The following is a 17,540-nucleotide window of genomic DNA, read 5'->3' as shown; positions in this document are numbered from 1 at the left end:
GTAAATAAAACCAATTTTAAAAACTTTGTTATTTTAAAATATTAAATTTTTAATATTTGAAATTTATTCATCATTTTTAATTTTATTATTTTTCAAATTGCTTATGAGATTATAAAAATTAAAAGAAACTACTATCATGCTCTAAACTTGTTCATGATCGATTTTCAAAGTCCTTATAATGAATAAGCAATTTTCTGGACTATATTTATTAATTATACTACACGTCCCTTTTATTCATGCCTTTTTTTTCTAATTAATTGGGTTGGGTATATGATCTTCTTATTATATTTAAAGTTTCTTATTCTTATTTGGTATTTTTATATCTCTTATTGAACAATGCATATCAACGTGCATCACACGTAAATGCACTTGTTTATCATTGAGGCATCTTCCTAGCAATTTACCTGAACTGTGTAAAGTAAGATTTAAGTACTTACAGCTTGGGCATTGTTGATATTATTTGTAATAAAACTAAGAAATGAACAAAAAGGAGGGAGATAAGTATTTGTACAGGGAGCCATGACCAACATGCAACTGATGTCAAGAGGGAGGGCCAAAGAGGGTAGTAAACACATTCTCACCCTCCCTTTGCACATGTAGAGAGAGAGAGAGAGAGAGAGAGCCCTCTCCCATGTGAGGGAAAGAGAGAGACCACCTAACTTTTCTATTAAGAAGCCCACAAATAGAATCCCCCAAAAGAGAGAGAGAGTTGAAACCAAACAAAAGTCATGATTCAGCCGTTTAATAATATTTGGTTTTTTCTTTTTGGGTAATTCAATTGAGACTCCAGCCCAGCCCTGTTTTTAGAATGGTCATTGGTTTTTGAAGGTGTCGAATGGAAGCCATAACGTGCAACTGAGGCATGGGCTTGCTACAACAACGACCCCAAGCCCCTTTCCCACCCTAAAAACGAGAATTGAATGTTTATTGGGAAACTTAGATGGTAGATAAAGGCTTTCTACTCCCATGGGACTATCCCAATGGTTTAAAAAGCGGATCGGTGATCCGGATCGAGCATCTAAAAAATCGATTCGGATAGACGAATCGGCGATCCGGATCGGGAATCAGGTAAATCAGTCAGAATAAAGCTTTAAAAAATTTGAAAAAATTATTAAAATTCATTACAAATATTGTTTTTTAGGAATTCAATAAAAAATGAGGGTACTCCATTAAGAATTTTTCATTTCTTTACATGAATATGCGAAGATTGATATGTTCTTTTCCTGCATGAACTACTATTTATCATTTAATTTACATCACACAAAAGGATAAACATAGAATTATCATGGAATAAGTATATCAACATACGTGGACTACAATAAAGCGTACAATTAGTAACATACGATCTAAAAATAAAATGACAGACGACGTCGTTCTTCTTCTTGGTCACGCTGGTGCCATTGATTGAATTCGTTTGACAATTCATTGATTCGATTTAAAAACGAATCATCGATATTAGCGGCGTCCGACTATACCCAAATCCCTGAGTGTTAATGTTCTGTTGTGTTTCCAATCCAAAATCCCCGAAGCTTGTCCATCCTTCATGCTCACCTACACTGTCGTGCTCATCCCTACACTGTTGCTGTTGGGACTCGATATGTGAATAATATGGCTGGGATAGGGTGGCCACAGAATCATCATCTCTCTCATTTTCCCTTAGACCCCCTTCCCACTCAACCTCATTAGGTGCAATATCACTGACATCTCCGACGAATTGTGGATACGTTGGCTGGCTGCTTCCTCTTTCATGCTACTCATCACCTTCTTCAAGATCTTCCTCATCGATAGCCTCAAGGAACGCTCTCTTGTGCAATACTGGCTCCTCCTCTTTTACTACCCATTGGTCTGCTGTGTCTGTGACAAATATTTTGTCTAAGTCTATCGGCCCATAGTCTTCAAGCTTCCTTCTTATTTGTAGCTCTCGGAGGTTTAAGTTATAATGAACGTAGACTAGTTTATGAAGCTTCTCCTAAGTGAGTCGATTCCTCCTAGTAGTGTGCAACTATTGGAATGTACTCTAGTTGCGCTCACAGCCAGTAGCAGAACATGTCTAGGATAGCACCTTGATTGCTATCCTCTTTAGGTGAGGTGCATCAATACCATATATCTCCCACCATTCAGTTGGATTAAAATGCAAAAAGCATTGTAAGGGTAAGAACAATTCATAAGATTAAATATATGAATGAACAAAATATTAGCGAGGGGATAACCTGGATCCATCTTAGTTTGAGAATTAATGGCAAGTCTAGTTCCGAAGGATCCTATAGCATCCCTATACATAGCAACCTAAAACAAATATATTTCGTTTTAGTGCATTATTCCTCACAAATATAACAACTCAATGAAGTTCTTACCCAAACATTAAATAATACCTATTGTATTGCTGCAACTTGGTTTCGATGGCTTCTCTCCAACCTTGCAATAATGTATCTGACCCCTTCCATAATCTTGTAGGGATGTTCAGGTGTCAAATAGAAAAATTTTGGGTTGAAGTAGTAACTTAAAAAATATATAGATAGAAAAATGTCATTTACAATTTCATAAAAAAATGATTTAAAATGAAACATTCTAATGATAGAAATATATATTTACCAGCATAATGAATTGGACGTCCAAATTTGGTGTTCCACCTCCTTTTTATAATCTTGATCACTTTGCTAGCAAAACTACACTTCTCCCCAATAACTGATTTCGCCCTCTTGATACCTTCATAAAGGATGCCAATGGTAGCTTTCTTGTCAGTATTCACCATTCTTAACATCGTGACCAAAGGGGCAGTGGCCTCTACAACACTGGAACATTGAGACCAGAACCTCTTATTTGAGACTATGCCGTCCACTTTTATACCGGTACTGGACTTCGAGAGGCGGTCATTTAACCATTCTTCACAGGTAAAAAATATCTTTAATGCACCTTCAGATTCTCGAATGGAGTCCACAGCTAAGTAATCGGTCGCAAAGCGAGTTATGACAGGCCTGATTATCTCTTTTTTCTTAGAGTGTTCTCTAAACATAAATAAAATTTTAGAGTGGTTGTATATAAATCTCGACACCAACCTTGCTTCCTCTAGAGTCTCCTTCACAATTTTGATCTCACCGATCTCTTCTAACATAAGATCGATGCTGTGTGCAGCACACGGGGTCCATACTACATGCTTCCTCTTATCCATCAACTTGCTGCCCTAAGAAACACATGCACATGCATTGTCCGTAATAAACTGGACTACATGCTTATCTCCCACCTCCTCCACTATCTGATCATATAGTCGTACGTAGAAATTTGCATCCTTTTTCGTCCTTGATACGTCTTTGCTAGACAAAAAAGCAGTACCTTTTGGAGAATACGTCAAGAAGTTTAAAAACTCATTTTTGCTAACTTTATTCAACCAAGCATCACTCATGAGAGTAATGTCTGTTTTTGGGCAACTCTGTTTATATTCTTCAATCCACTTTGTAACTTCATCCTCCTCTTCATCTAATATTAGTCCATTGAGCTCATATGCTGTCGGGGGTTTTACCCCGGGCCCGGCTCTCTGGATTGCACTGACTATAGGTGGAAAATATGGGCTATTGACTGCATCAAAGGGAATCCCTTTATCGTAGAACCATTTACCAACATAACTCCCCAACATGTTTCATGTACCTTTAACCTTGCCTTTTAGGGTCATCTGTTGTGACTTAGGCTTTGAGAGAAATAGGTCTATACGACCATGACCTGCAATACTGGCACTCCTAGGTAACCTAAAAACCATTTCTTCAACGTCTGATTCTTCTTGATACATATTGCTACCAACCCCTCCATACAGATTGAGCTGGGCCCACCATACATGCTCGAGCTGGGCCCGCCATGCATGTCTGAGCTAGGCCCACCATGCATGTCTGAGCTAGGCCCACCATGCATGCCCATGTCATAACCACCAGGCATTCTAAACCCGCGTTCCCTCTGGTATGTTTCATGTAAACTCATTCTTGTGGCCATCTCCAAGTCATTATTATATTGCTCTTCTAGATCATTCTCACTTGATGGCGTATATAAACTAGCTATCTCCTCATCCATCCTCTGCCTTTCAATTTTTTTTCCTTTGGTAGCCTTGAGAAATGCCGCCATCTGCTTTCTTACATTATTATGGATACTATTGCACGCAGAAACTTCTCCCTTAACCCCTGCCAAGTGTTGCTTGAACCTATGTACCCCACTACTTATCATTTTTTTACAGTAATTACAAATAATTTTGTCTTTTTTGTTGGGATCAAGTCTGACCCCATGTTGCCATGTAGGGTCTTCTGCAGATCTTGCCATGGTTCAACTTTAAAATGTAAAATGTTAAAAATTAACCTGACAGTTGAACATGAAAAATAATCACCATGTGTAGTGATAATATGTAGGGGTAGTTCATGAAGTTATATTTGTTAGTTAATGCAAAATACTTCTATTGACAAAAATATTTTAATTCCTACTGGAAAAAATAATTTATTTATGCAACATTATAGATAAAAATAACCTATATCAGCCACTACATAAAGAACAATAAATTTACATTGATATCGTATCAATAAAAAATATATTTACAATGGTATAGTAATTCACAATGCCAATACATATGGACTTGTCACAAATCTTCATTTCGACAAATATGAATTAGTTCCTACTGAGCAAAAAAAAGTATTTATGCAAGCTAATATAATTATCATACATGATATTTTACAATGATATTTACTTTAATTCCTCATGATAATACAGTTTAACAACATGTATTTTTTGTATTAAAAATTTCAAAAATTAAAAATACTTTTTTAATGCAAAACTGCATTAAAAATATAATACAGTTTAACAATATGTATTTTTTAATGTATTTTTTTGCATTAACAACAAATTAAAAAATACAGTTTTGCATTAAAAATAAAACAACATGCCACGATTATTTTACAATGATATTCACTTTAATTTCTCATGATAATACAGTTTAACAACATGTATTTTTTGTATTAAAAATTTAAAAAATTTAAAATACTTTTCTAATGCAAAATTGCATTAAAAATATAATACAGTTTAACAGCATGCATTTGTTAATGTATTTTTTGGCATTAACAACAAATTAAAAAATACAGTTTTGCATTAAAAATATAATACAGTTTAACAACATGTAATTGTTAATGTATTTTTTTGCATTAACAACAAATTAAAAAATACAGTTTTGCATTAAAAATATAATAGCATGTAATTTTTTACATAAATAATCTATCTACATGCAATTTTTTGAACTAGAAATTTAACAATAAAAAATAAAAATATTGCTTAATTCCTCATAATAATGAAAAACAAATTTTCAAAAAATCACGATTTCTCAAAAAAATTGATCATGAATAATAAAAAACAAAAACCCAGTTCTTCACAGACCAACCTAATGTCAGTCATTCCAACTCAATAATCCACCTCAAATCGAATAAATTACATCAAATTTAATATATGTTTTGATAAACAATGCTATAAGGAATCAAAGCCCTATAATAGTAACACATTATTATCAAAATATTCAATAAAATCGATTGAACTGAGGAAAAAAAAAAAAAACGCAGTTCTTCACAGACATCAGTCTTTCTATTTCAAAAATCAATATCAAATTGAATAAATCGGATAAAATTGAATACATGAGATGATAAACAACACTACAAAAAATAAAAACGTTATAAATTTAATACATGATTTGTAAAATATTGACCGGATTTGATCGCATGGGAAAAAAAAAAAAAAAAACTGAGTTTTTAGCTGTTCTTCGTGCATTTGTGCCTTCAAACTCAAAATTGATATGTATTCCTCCAAGATAATCACAAATTATGAACAAAAAATTCTGACCAATACTCTTACAATCACTCAGCCTGAAATTTTACAAAAAATGAAGCTTTATTTGTATTGAAATCGTGAAAATGGCGGAAAAACAAAAAACAAAAAACAGTCCACTGTTTTGTTAACAGACATCACGCTTATTTTATATAAAATCCAACTCAAATTGAATAAATATAATCAAATTGAATATATCTAATGATAAACAACACTACAAAAAATCAAAACCCCTATAAATTTAATACATGATTTGTAAAATATTGACTGGATTTGATCGTATGGGGAAAAAAATAAAAAAACCTGAGTTTTTACCTGTTCTTTGTGCATCAGTGTCTTTAAACTCAAAATTGATATGTATTCCTCCAAGATAATCACAAATTATGAGCACAAAATTTTGACCAACACTCTTACAATCACTCAGCCTGAAATTTTACAAAAAATGAAGCTTTATTTCGATTGAAATCGTGAAAATGGCAGGAAAAAAAAACAAAAAACAATCCACTGTTTTGTTAACAGACATCACTCTTATTTTCTATAAAATCCAATTCAAATTGAATATATCTAATGATAAACAACACTACAAAGAATCAAAACCCTATAAATTTAATACATGATTTGTAAAATATTGACTGGATTTGATCGCATGAGAAAAAAAAAACACCCGAGTTTTTACCTGTTCTTCGTGTATTTGTGCCTTCAAACTCAAAATTGATATGTATTCCTCCAAGATAATCACAAGTTATGAACACAAAATTCTGATCAACACTCTTACAATCACTCAGCTTGAAATTTTACAAAAAATAAAGCTTTATTTCAATTGAAATCACTGAAATGGCGAAAACTCTAAAACTCACTCTACGAACCAAATTTGTTGAAAAAAAACGGTGGTTTTTAATTTCTTTCATTGAGTGAAAATAATTCGAAATTTGAATTAAAATCTGTAATATTCGTTCATAAGGTTGAAAACGTTGAAAAGCGATTAAAAAAAAATAAAAAAAATCGAAATCCCGTGAAGAACACTGTTCAGCCCGTGTTCTTTCGAGAGACTCGCGATTCTACTAGTGGGACTCAAACAGAACCGCGAGTCTACTATTGGGAATAGCCCGGTTCTTTCTGGACACGGGCAATTCCCATTTTTTGTGCCGATTCAGCGTGTTTTGTAGCGATTCCTGAATCGAACCAGGCGAGTCCGGTTCGACTTGGCGATTTTTTAAATACTGGACTATACTATTCATTTACTCCCTTGGGCAAATACATGCTAGGTATACTTTTTGGATCTCAAGTTTTGGGGATCTAATCTCTACAACCCATAGACTAATCTCAATTCAAAAAAAATTCCCGAATAAACTCTTTATGTACTAGAAAAAGCTAGTAACTCAAGATTGAATAGAGACCGTCAAATATTTGAAAAGCTAGAAGTAAGTATCATGACACTGAAAATTCGAACTTTTTCTTTTGAAAATAATCACCTAATGATTCTTACATAGTTCCCAAAATTTTAAATTAAAAACATTTCCTAAATAAATGTTTTGGGTGAGGGAGTAGATGCACAAAGTACTCCAGCGGGGGCATAGTATACTTGCTCCTAGATTGTAAGGAGCAAAGTAAAAGGTTTTGAAGCCCCCCATCTTATACAATCACAAAAATTACAACCATGAAAGCCACTTGACCAGAGTTCATGGGGTGGGGGGGGGGGGGGGGGGGGGGGGGCATGGATGTCAATGCATCATAAATTACAACCATGAAAGCCACCTGATCAAAGTTCATGGGGGAGTCGTATATTTTGAATGCTTGTGTGCATTATATAGAGAGAGATTTGTCAAAGAGAGAGAGACTGGTATTAGATAGTCAAAGTGTTTATAATGGGGCAAGCAATAAGAGATCTAACGTAGTCACAACATTCCTATTTTGATTGAATCAATCACTTTTTTTCGGAATACTATTATTAATAATTATAATGAGACTTCAAAGAGAAAAATTCCTATTTTGATTGAATCAATCACCTTCTTCCGAAATATTATTATTAATAATGGTAATGAGACTTGAAACAGAAAACTTGCATTGCTTGTAAAGAAAGAGGAGTTAGTAGTTTACAAATGGGACATCGAGATCCATCTAAATCACTGAATGAGGGCGACGCGAGAGGGATAACTTTCACTTCCATTTTCATCTCCACTGAAAAAAATCTGTTTAGTCGTTCTTTGGAACTTGCCTAGACATTTATTTCAGAAAATGCTACAAAAACTCATAAAATTAAAAAATAAATGGTTTGGAGTATTAGAAAAAGGATTGTATGCTATATCCACCTTTTAAAGGAGAGTGGATATAACAATATCCATTTTATGGCACGTTTAGTTCGCGTGAAAATGTTATTCTAGAAAATATTTTCACATGAAACTAATTTTTTATGCAGTCAAGTGTGAGAATACTTTCATACCAGTCGGTCTTAGTGTATTTTTTCTTACCAATTGGTAATTGATTCATGTAAAAATATATCCACACTTGACTACACTAGAGAAGTTTTTCATGTAAAAATATTTTCTAGAAACCTTTTTTACACGAACCGAATGTGCCTTTAGTGTAGCACACCCCCATTATCAAACGAGGAAGTGTTATAGTACTAGTCTGCTAGAAACGTGGTCTCCAAAAACTACATCTTCCAATAACCAAACACACCCTTGTTGTCTCTTGCTCTCTCTAAAACAATCACTATTCCCATCATTGTTGGCCCCTCATTGTTCAGGACTCGGAGAAACTTAGTCTTCCGAAAACCAAACACACCCTTATTCTCTATTGCTCTCTTCAAAACAATCATTCTCCGCATCATTGTTTCGGGACTTAGCATGAGTTACTTTTGAGTCTAGCTAAGTTACTCAAGCTCGTCCCATAGGTGAGGCAAGTTAGTCCGGAGTTCAGTGTATACATAGAGGTGTACACTACTGGTGTTGTCTATAAAAAAATTGATAAAAATTGATCGAATCTTTTATTACTAGGCCTATATCATTCCCTTTTTGATGCAATATAAAATTTACCAGCAAACATCACAAGCAAAAATAACCGTGTTTAAGAGAGAAAAATCAAAATCCAGAAGAGAATCACAAAAAGAAAGAACAAAACGTAGATACGAGTATTCTGATGCAGGCCATAAGCAAGAGAAGAAACAACATCCACAAAGAGCTTTCTCTTTACTATTTCAAAGATCAATTTTTTTTATTCATAAACTTGAATCCCTTTTTTACAATAACGTGCTTCCTTTTTATAAAAAGATTCCATACTACACCAAAGGCTTATCCTTCTTAAAAAAAGATCGAGGTTTATCTCTTGTAAAAGTAAAAACCGATAACCCATTTATCCCTCCTAAAAGGAAATGACCTCACGCCACTTTTATTTTCATCTTAACGTCAAGCCCAATATTTAGGAGGCGAATCTATCTAAAACCACCCTTTCCCAAAGAGAGAATTATTACCAAGCCCTCTTAATAGAAATGTATCTTAGATAACTAAAAATAAATAGAAATAACACTCACTTGTATCCACCTGAATCCGAATCCAAATCCAAGCTCCAACTTTTTGCACCAACATAACTTCAACACAAAACCTAATAACCCTTTCTCACATTATCAAAACCTAATTTATTCAACGGACTATGATAATTAAAAACAAGGACCAACTCTTGCGAAAAAAAAAAAGGGTCTCATAAAAATTAGATTTATCAAAACTAACTCAAAAAATCCTATTTTTAATAATTAATTTTAGTAAATAAAAATAAAAATTCTACCCAAACTCTAAAAAAAAAATTGATATAAATAAAAATAAAATTTGTAGCCAGCAGATTTTTATGTCGGTCAATTTTCTTCATCCAAGTCAATCTATCTTCAATTGATTTAGATCAAAACTTGTGGTTTAGGGATTTATTTATTGATTTTTTGGTTGAAAGTAACTGTATTTTGAACCAATCTGCCCAAACATGGATTTTCTTTCTCTCTTTTCATTCAATTCCATACAAACCTAATACGATTTGTTCTTGATTCAGCCCTCTAGGATATTCCTATACTTATTTGTTGGATGAAAGGCTAGATATCGAGAGATCTAGTTCCAAAAATATCAACACTAGCGAGAGAACCATTTTTCAGAGCCCCTAATCTACCTACCATTCCATCGATTTCTCCCCCATTTGTTGCCCAAATCTGTTAAACTTGGTTCCATTTGATCATGATTGATTTGTTTGACTAATAGATCGAAAATGAGATTTTTGGCTTGAAATTTCACTATTTTATGAGAGAAAAAGGGTATTTCCATATCTTATAATTTTTTGAGGCCATTAAACACACTTTACAAGAAAATTTTCTTATGTAGTATTAGTGTCGATTTGTTTGGTTTTTCATTTTTTACCCATTTTTTCAGGTTTTTGTCTAGCCTAGATTAGACTTGCCTGAGTAACTTCTTTTGGGCCAGTGGAGTACCTTGTCCGAGTAAAATTTCGAGACATTGCTCCAATCATTGCAAAACACATAAGAAATATACAATGTTTCTCCAAACAAATGTCGTCAAATTGCTTCGGAGCCTTCTTTAGTTTGTCCAGGAAAATGAATCCATTCAATGCTTCAGAGCAAGATTTCAGAATTTAAAAATTCTCAATAAAGTATATATTTATATATAAAATAATAAAAAATTTAAAAAAAAAAAAAAAAAAAAAAAAACAAATTCTCTTCATCCGAATAGGTCAAAGCAGGCCAAAACGAATGCACAGGAGCTTCACTTCACTTCGGTCTAAGCCGAAAATCCAAAGACTTTGGCCTTCACTTCGTTCTAAGCCGAAAATCCAAAGACTTTGGTCGTTCGAGTGAATGTGATACATTCTCCAAACCCCGCACTGCAAAACTTTGCCTCAATGCGCCGTTCCCTTCACCTTCACAAGATTCCCTTCTCCACTAGAGCAACAATGAGAGATCTTCTTTGAGAGAGTGTGATTTAGCCGGAGAATATAACTCCCCAATAAAATCCCTGCCCCAAAACAACAAGTCACCAACCAAGTGCAGTGGTACATAAAATTCCCCACCCCCAAACTGTGAGAATAGTAGGTTCCCATCGAAACACCCAAAAACATTGAGAATAGTAGGCTTCCATCCAAACCAGAGAGAAAAGGGAGTCAATTCATTTGCATCCTATGTAAATTTTGACAAAGGTGATTTATCATGGTGTATATGATTTTTAATTTTTTTCCCCACATATTAGAACCCTTACAATGGTCTAATTACAATAGATTCAATTCAAAAGAAGAAAATAAATAAATAAATTGGTTCTCACTTGCTGCGTCTATTTACAACTTCTTTTATTGAATAAAACAACACAATGCTTTATGGGAATAAGAATTAAAATACTAAACCAACACAATGTTTTGTGGGAAAAAGAATTAAAATACTAAGCAAGATATTTGAAAATTACCTCAACCGCATTTAGTACAACCCACACTGGGTCTCTGCTTCCAATGGGGAAACACTGGCTAAACCTCTTTACAAAAAAATGATAACAAGAACTATATGGCTAAACCCCGTCACGAAAATATGATAGCGAGAATTATTTGATTGAGCCAAGGCCTCAATGCCTTAGACTATTTTATGAGTGGGATGTGCCCACCTCTATAGTCTCTTATTGGGTGTGTCCCCTTATCTGTGTCTTTCGAGAGATGAGAGTCTCTTATGGGATGTGTTCTCCTATCTCTCTTTAGAGAGATGAGACCTCCAAGAGAGAGAGAAGAATGTTCCAGAAGGTAACATGCTATCCTAGAGAGTTGAGAGAGAGAGAGAGAGAGAGAGAGAGAGAGAGAGAGAGAGAGATTTTTGGTGTGTAGAGAATGAGAAGTGAGTAGGCCTCTATTTATAGACTTTTCAAGGGGATAGAGTTCTATAGAGATAGCCATTCTTGTAGAATAATCATAACCAATTGATCATAGGAGACATGTGGGGTGAGAGATCCGAGTCATTCATTCTTTATATCAGAGACATATGGGGTGAAAAATTTGAATCATTTATTTCTTAAATTAACTATCATGGTTCAAAGAATGATGCAGAATTTTATCTTTCAGTTTCCTGAACCTTTATCTCATAAAAAACAAGATAAGCAAAATATTAGATAGTATCTTTTTATGTAAATATTTGTTTTACATAATTCTAATCTTTTTAAAAGTTAACTCCTTAAAGCATATCTCTTTTAGAAATTATAACCTCTTATGACTCATAGAGCATATCAATTTTTAATTAACTTACTCAACAAGACATGATCCAAATCAATAGATTCTAAATAAGTGGATCTCAAAATTGTAGAGAATTCCCCACTTTAAGTAGGCATGCCAACTAGGACTCCCATAGTGGGTTCCACACGTCCCAATGGTGCTTGATGGGCCCCCATGGGCACTTATCTATTATATTACTTTTTAAAATAAAAAAATTGATTTTTAGTATTTGGAAAATAAGTTTTATTTTTTTTATTATTTACATACTAAAAATTGAATAAGAATATAAATTCATTTTGTAAAAATAAAATATCTAGATACTCACAAAAATTTAAATAATCATTATAAAAATCAATTAACATCAAAATAAATAAAATCAAATAAATTTGATGGGAATAGGGCCCTTCTAAGTTTGTGAATTAATAATTCTAAAGCATTATATCTTCTACTGTGGACTATAATCCACACTTGCTTTTTCAAACTGATACAACAGTTCTCATGACCCACATACTACTGTAGGGGTTCATGATCGGGCTACCAAAATTTGTTAATAGGAAATGAGATATGATCTCTGTCTATAGATTACAAGTTCTCCCCTAGATATGAATCCATGATCACCTAGACCGGATGCAACCACACCTCTATGGTGCATGACGATAATCTCTCCCACATGTGCACGCTACACTTTCAATGTTATCTTGCTTTATGCACATGTCATGTGATGGTTTATTGATGAGGCTTTGACCCTCATCTCTAGAGGCCAACCATTACGTATAAGAATCATATAGTCCATTGGCTCACTCACCTAGGCAACTACGATTTTATTAAGGGATAACCCATAAACCATCATCGGTTGTGTTCTATTCCCAGGTATTTCAGGGTTTTTTTGACTCGACTGACTTAGTTCGTCCGGCCAAGTTTGAGCATTGGCAAATAGAATTTGCCTATCTCGGCCCCTCTGGACCATAATCTCTTGGTCCCTATGACTACAATTTCTTGGTCCCTCTGGACCATACTCTCACTGGAGTTCCTTACAGAGCAATTTTTGAGCTTTTCAAAATAAATAGAATTAGTGGAGTTGTTTGGAACGACAATTGGTATCTTTTGTCCCTTCCAGGCGATCGGAAAATAAAGAAATGGTTGATATATTCAAGATAATTACATATGTACAAAATACCGTCTCAATTCATCATATTTCATCAGATCCGGAATGTGATATGGTTTCGAAGGATGAACTGGATATGGATAGTTCCACTAAGATTTCATTTTTTAACAAAAATCCATTTTGTGATTTATTCCACCTATTCCATGACAGAAACAAAGGTGGATAAACGTAACACCATGATTTTGAATTAGAAGAGAGATTTCAAGAAAGGGCAGATCTATTCACTCTATCAATAATTGAGCCTGATCTGATGTATCATAAGGGATTTGCCTTTTCTATTGATTCCTACGGATTGGATCAAACTATATTGGATATTGATTACATGCTCTCATAAGGTCTTTAATAGCCACAAAAACCCTACAAAACCCAAAAAAAAAGAAAGACAAATCATAAAAAATCCCAAATTTGAGAGAGATGACAATCTTTCGCATATGCCACTGAGAGAGAAAGAAGAGAGGAGGGGAGGATGGGATGATGTCAATCCTTTGCAATCTTGCTCCATGGAATTGAAGCCAATCATCAAAATGACCCATTTAGAGAGAGATAGATGGAGGAAGGTCAATTACTCCCCATTCAGAGAGAGAGAGAGAGAGAGAGAGAGAGAGAGGTACATTCCTATGCATGGACGGATGACTAAGATTGAAGATGAGGTCCAGGATGTTGTGTGGGCTCCTGCGCTATGCAAGAGCTAGTTTCTATAGAAGAGAGGGAAAAAGAAGGGGAATTCTTTCACAATACTAGGGTTAGTGTGGAGAGAGAAATAGAAGTAGCTCTTATGGAAAACTTTCTATACTTTCCCGCCATATGCATCTTATGTGCTTCCACATCTCTAAGACGTTTGATTTGAATGGACGACTGAGATGGCCCCAATCATAATATCATACCTTTATATTTTTCAAATTTTTCCACAAAATATGTTGACACCATAATTGGGATCTATTTCTCTCTTAAATTCACACCTGTTAAAAATATCAAATAATATTTTTGATAAAATAAAATGACCCAAATACCCCTAAAAGTTTTAAAGGTATTTTAGTTATTTTATTTTTTAAAAATATTGTTTGATAATTTAGTTAGGTGAATCTCATTAAGATGATGACATATACTAAATTTCATATTCCTGTGATTTGTGAAAAAAGTTAAAAATAAGTAACATCAACTGTTTATTTGAATTAGATGGCTGGATAGGAGTGAAAGTATATAAGTCAGACATAGTGGGGAAGTATGAAGAAGTTTCCCCGCTCTTATTAGGGTTAAAGACTAGAGAGATAAATAGCTAGATTTTTTAACCAAAAAATATTATAAAATTCATTTTTTAAGATTTTGGATATTCTAAATTTGATTTTGACCTTTTCCGGTCCACGTGGAGCTTTTCAGAAGAACAAATGACCAATTTGCCCCTCTCTGTAAAGGTAGTTCTCCTATTTTTATGCTTTTTCGTACATCTTACCATTAATCACTTCTTTGGTGCAAGCAATCTAGCCTAATGGAAGTGATTTGTCCCATGCAAGTAATTAGCAGCTCCCATGATTGTTGCCTTCTAGAGGTTATTTATACCACTACTAGAAGCTCCTATGGTTGTCAAAGAGTGCGGGGGCACAATAGCCGAAGGATTGACATCCATTGGTGTGTTGAAAGAAGAGGAATGGTCGTATGGTTGTCAAAGAGTGCGGGGGCACAATAGCCGAAGGATTGACATCCATTGGTGTGTTGAAAGAAGAGGAATGGTCCAAAGTTTTAGCCTTTACATGTTTCTTTGTTTGAGGGGCCACGAGAAAGAGAACCAATGGGGGAAAGACTATGTCTTAGATGAGATCTTCTCTTTCTGCATCAAGACTAATAAAGCCTTAACAAGAGTCTCTTTATTCAAAGACTTGATTCCTCCAAGTTTGCAACACTTTAAAATCAAAAGAGAGCTTTTTGTCTTTTTAGCAATTTGGGTCTTTTTGATTCTTTGAAAATATGAATATGAAGTCCTCATTGTCTCTGTAAACCTAAATTAGAGAAGCTGCCTTGTATGCAAAGAACCCAAACATTGCTGGGACCACCTGAAAGAGAAACATGGCAAGTCGTAGTTCATTAAATAATAGTTCGGTGCAATAAAGATAAAAAATGTATTCTACTTTTGAATCAAAGTAATATTACAACAAATATGAGAATATTTTTTCCTACGATATAACTGTCATTGGAAAGGCCAGCCATGTTATCACTCGTGGCAGAGCAAAACATGGAGGAGAAGAGAGAGAGGCATTTGGGGTTTTAGAGAGAGAAGATTCAAATTGTGTTGTTTCTTAGAAGGAGAAAAAGAAGAAAGAAATATGAGGTTTGAGAATGTCCAGAGACATTAGAGAGAGAAGAAGAATTAGGAGATTTTAGTTTGGGTCAAAAAGGAAAAGAGTTTTGGTCTTAAGTATGGGGGATTCCATGTGTTTAATAAAAGGTTGATGTGGTAGCTGCTCTTGGGTGGTTGTTATGGATAAAAGGCAAGTAAAAAGTCACCAATTGTTTGAGAGTTCTCCTATGAGAAAACTCATTTCCATCGAAGTTTGAGTGAATTTTCAACACCTATGGCGCATAGAGGAGCGGTGGAGGAGGAAGAACTTAAGGATTGAGTAAAGCGTCATTCGTATGCTCAAATTCTTCTCTCTTCTACTAGGTTTGATCATCGTGTTAATCCAGTGATTGTGGTAGGTGATAATGTTGTCAAAGATAAACTCCAACGTATCCAATCTAGTCTTGTTGTATCTTTTCTCTCTAAAGGTACATACATGGAGGTTTTTTAGAGATGTGTGGACAAATCCTGGATTTCGACCCCCAGCCTATGTAGAAGCATCCCATGAAATAAATCTATATGTTTTCTTGAATTGAGCAATGAAGCAACCAAAGCGATAAAACAAAAAATTTGGAGATTTCAAGGTGTAGAGTTGATAGCCGAAAAATGGGTCCCAGCCATGGAAAAATATCTCATTAAACCTAGATCTGCATATTTTTCAGTGAGCGGTATACTAGTTATAGCATAGTCGATAGAAGTTTTTAAAGATATTACTCTAATTAAGATTGATTGGACAAATACATCGTATCACTCGATGATATTTCAAGTAGAGAGAAAAGAAGTCAAGAGTCCTACCTCTTATATTATGAAAGTTGGTCTATTCGATTTTCTCGACCTTTAAGGAAATCCGCTCCACACAAGACGATATCAACAAAAACAATGATGCAAGTAGTTCTGCCTATTCGAATGTCCCTAAGTCCAATGAAGCACAAAGCAAGGGGATCTTTGTGAGAATTAATGGCCGACCTAGTATGACGACACGCATACCACAAGAATTGAATGCATCTTGGAGCAATTCTAGCCATTCATCGCAATCAAGAACTGCTTTCATTGGGAAGCGCATTGTTCAACAATGGATAGTAAAATATGATACCAACAAAACCTTGAATGTTGTATATCAAAATTCAAATGAAAAGTCAGCTCCCACCTTTATCCAAAATAGATTTGTTGTATTCAAAGATCTACATAGTTGTGTTGGGGATATGTGTGTGGAAGGGCACCACCCAGTATTGGAAACAACGGTGCATATAGTGAAATCTCGGGTCCGCCATCATGAAGCAGAGTCTCCCAATGGGCCTATCTCTAGTGTGTTTTCTAGTGCCCTCCTTTACCACATCCCTTTTATCGGCAAAAGGCAAAGAAAAAATCTATGTGGCGATAGCGCATGAGAAGAAAACTCTAATGAAAAGAGTGGCTTCAAAACCTTAGAAATCTCCAAAGAAAACTAATACCCCAGAGCATAGTTAGTACCCCTTGATTGATTACAACCTGGAAGAGGAAGAAAATGCTGAACCCCTGATGTTTAATAGAGTGAGAACTTTTGTTGGGATGGAAGTGTCTTTCAGCAACATTTGGAAGTACTAGAGCCTATAGAAATGACAGATGGAAACAATGAGGAACATGAACAACTGGTCATGGAAATCCCCTAACCTATCACTTACCAGAGCGCCCAAATGATGAAGAAGACGATAAGCCTGAAATGTTACCAGTAGTCCTACACTCATCAAAAGACGACAAGGTTGTTGATGCGCTGAATCTCCATTATGGAGACTATCTGAACTCTATCACCGAAATGTTGCACAAAGATCGTGCCAAGGGTGTTGATGCACAACCTGGAGGCTCAAAAATTCAAAAATCAAAGCACAAAGGGTGAATGCAAATGGAGCTTGACAATTTGGTATTCTCTATAAACTATGATAGGGCCTTCTTAATGGATGCACTCACATAGTTTCGAAACCATGTGGGATTGTG

The sequence above is a fragment of the Amborella trichopoda genome, chromosome 9, assembly GCF_054954075.1.
Source record: "Amborella trichopoda isolate Santa Cruz 75 chromosome 9, AtrichopodaSantaCruz75HAP2 v2.0, whole genome shotgun sequence".
Taxonomy (NCBI): domain Eukaryota; kingdom Viridiplantae; phylum Streptophyta; class Magnoliopsida; order Amborellales; family Amborellaceae; genus Amborella; species Amborella trichopoda.
Note: the sequence above shows the minus strand (reverse complement) of the source record.